General features: G+C 53.8%; 1 non-coding gene across 1 annotated transcript; it reads left to right on the top strand.

The window, feature by feature from the left end:
- The first annotated feature begins 2424 nt into the window (after positions 1-2424).
- On the top strand, positions 2425-2635 carry LOC112928045 (small nucleolar RNA U3). The gene has a single exon (XR_003236676.1). It is a non-coding gene; the product is annotated as a small nucleolar RNA U3 (small nucleolar RNA).
- The last annotated feature ends 412 nt before the right edge of the window (positions 2636-3047 follow it).

Here is a 3047-nt window from a genome sequence, read left to right as displayed (position 1 = left end):
GCTCTTGTCACAGGGAATTTCAGGTGGGAGTCAGGAGCTCCCAGCTTCATGATCTGCCTCAGGCCCTGTCCACTTTGGTGGCAGAGAGCCAGGCATGAGGCCCTGGCTCAGCCTGTAAAGGCTCTCCCTGCCTTCTGAGGCCAGTCTCTGCCTGTGGCTCCCCATACTGTGCCCCTCCCCACCCCACCTCTGCCTGGGGCCTCCTCCCTGAGGAGCCCTTTGCTCTGCCAGTCCCCTTCCATGGTCCTCTGTCCCTCTTCTCTTTCCCGGCCTCATTTAATGTCCCTCTTTTCCCACCACCCACTCCTCCATGTGGTTTCCCTCTTTCCCTCTTCTCCTTTGGGGGGCCCCTTCTCCTCCACCACCCCTACTTCAGCAGCACCCCCCTTTGAAAACTAGAAAGTCCTGGAAGATGCCATTTCCCTGAAATGAAGATGGTATTTGGGGGTTGCAAAGGAGGGAGGGTGGGGGTGGTGATCTCTCTCCCTGGTGCCCTGGCTTGCTGGCCAGTGGCCGGGGGTGGAGAAAGTCCTCTCTGAATGGAGTCAGTGTAGAGACAGGAAAAGCAAACACCTCAGCCTGGGCCAGGCTGGCCTGTTTGGGGGTGGGGGTGGGGGGGCAGGATGGGCAGGGGCCTGGGCTCATCTTTGCCTCTTCTGGCTCCTGAGGGACCCTGGCTTCCTGGCTCCCTGGCACCCAGCATCCAGAAAGTAAGTGGGTTTAGGGGCTGTGGACAAGCCCTCCAGGACACACCTTCACCCGAATCTTTCCTGGCCCCACTGCCCAACCCCCCAGCTGGTGCCCTTCCTGCCAGGCAGATGCCAGGAAAATCTGTGCCTGGGAAAGAAGGTCTGGCACCTGAGGGCCTGCTTGACCAGCCCTTCCAGCAGCAGGAACTGCGTGAGAAGTTACCTTGTGCCAGAGACAGCCCCAGCAGTGCCATCTGCCTCCCAGGGCTGAGGGGACCCCAAGATGCTCTGCCCAGGTGAGTTCTCCTCTGGCCCCACAGCCAGATGGTGAGGGACGGGGAGGCTGGTATCACCCCTCAGCCCCCAGGAATCTATGACATTTTCCACTATGCTGTCTCACCCTCCATCTGTGGTACATGTGTCGCTGGTACTTGGGTGAAAGGAGCCAAGGGGAAGGATGGTTAGAAAAGCTGGAGGTGAAGTCTGAGGTTGAGGGGAGACATGACGGGCTGGAGTCTGGGGAGCAGGTCTCTTGGGCTCCAAACCAATTTTTTTATTAGACTTGTGGAATCACAGAGGCTCCTGTGATAGTCTCCTTTGGACACTTTAGATCCTAAAAGACTCTTGGAATGAACTCAGAAAGGGGCAGCAACTCTTCCTGTGTGACACAGCAAGTTGGCAGAGCTTGGACTCAGACCCACCAGGCTCCCTTACCAGGCTGAGGGCAATAACTGTTGACATTATGGGTGCCACACACTTGGCCACCTCTCCTCTGCATTCCACATATACTTTGGTCCCTCTGGAGTTAAGTAGTGGAGAGGGACAGACTCTGAACAGCACCCCGCAGGGCCCCCTTCCTTTCCTGTCCTCTCCCAGGGCGGGGTACCATGCCCAGGGCTGGCAGCCCCTGACTGCCCCTGAGAAGCCACAGTTGGTCTTTGCCTTACAGGTCCCAGAGAACAGGGCCCCCTTTGCTCTCGGTGTCTGACCATAGTCCCTTATACTGTAATCAAAATACAACCATTTCCTGGAAAGGAAGGCTGACCTAGAGATGTCCTGGCCATTGGACACGGCTGCAAGGATCTTGATGATAGCAATGAGCAGCCCTCACTGAGCCAGGTGCCGTTCTAAGGCCTTCTGTGTAGCTTACAGAATGGTCACCACACTCCTACAAGGTGAGTTCGGTTTTACAGGTTGGAAAACTGAGGCAGTAACTTGTCCATCATGGACATACTACCAGGAAAAATCAGAGCGGGGATTAGAACCCATTGCCTGGCTCCCTTAAATGTTCTATCCTGCTTCTAATTCCTAGGAGGTCTCCACTAGAGGTCATTTTGTCCAATCCCCTGCATCTGGGTGTCTGCTCAGGCCAACCTCTGTTCACAGACAAGAATCAATCTCGTTTTTTAAAAGCACCTGCTCCAAGGGTAGAATTCCCCCTGGGGGTAATCAGACATTTATTTATTCATAGCCTTCTGGCCAGGAGGAGAAGCCCTCCCACCCAGAACTCCCCAGGGTCCAGCTGCCTCTTTGCCTCTCTCCTTCTCACTGCAGTGTAATCAGAAGTGAGCCAGCCCTGTCTTGTCTCGGCTCCACAGACTCCAAGCTGTGTGGCCCTGGACAAGTGACTTACCTTCTCTGAGCCTCAGTTATCAACTATCAACTGGAGTTCATGATATACCTGCTTTGTGAGGTTGCTGAGAGTGATATGATCAAAGTGATCAAAGGGAATGACAAGACTGTATTTTCAGGGATCATTTCTATAGTTTGTTACTGATGAAGTTTTTCTGAACATCTAGAACCTCAGAAACCATGAGGAGGGCGCAGTATTCCCTCCTGAGTGTGATGCCAGCTCGTGGTGTTGCTTCTGCAACTGCCATTTGTCATAGATAATTGTCCTTCTCTTCCTTTGGGAGAGCAAGAGGGAGAGGATGGCGCTGAGTGGTCTCTGTTACTTAAAAAAAAAAAAGACGAAGGCCAGAAAGAGGTTAGTGATTACAGTACCTGGCACCTGCGAAGTGCCCAGAATTAAAGGGGTAAATACTTCTCACTATCACTATATTGTCATCATCATCATTATGGAAATCCCTCTGTTTGCAAGCTCAGAGCCTCATGCTTTGGGCCTTTAGGGTTAGCCTCCTTATTGTAATAAGACAAGGAAACTGAGGCCCAGAGTGAAGAAAGATTTGCCCAGGGTCACATGGCAAATTGGTGGCTAAGCAGAAAGTGGCTCTCAGCACCCCCCACCTCCTCCACAGTGGGATCCCCATCACTTCTCCTTTGCTCCCTCTCCCCAGCTCTGGCCCTCCTCTGGTGAGCGCAGGGTCAGGCCCTGGCACCCAGTCCCTCCCAGGCAGA

Source organism: Vulpes vulpes, chromosome 2 (assembly GCF_048418805.1).
Source record: "Vulpes vulpes isolate BD-2025 chromosome 2, VulVul3, whole genome shotgun sequence".
Taxonomy (NCBI): domain Eukaryota; kingdom Metazoa; phylum Chordata; class Mammalia; order Carnivora; family Canidae; genus Vulpes; species Vulpes vulpes.
Note: the sequence above shows the minus strand (reverse complement) of the source record. Positions and strands in the feature narration are given on the sequence as shown.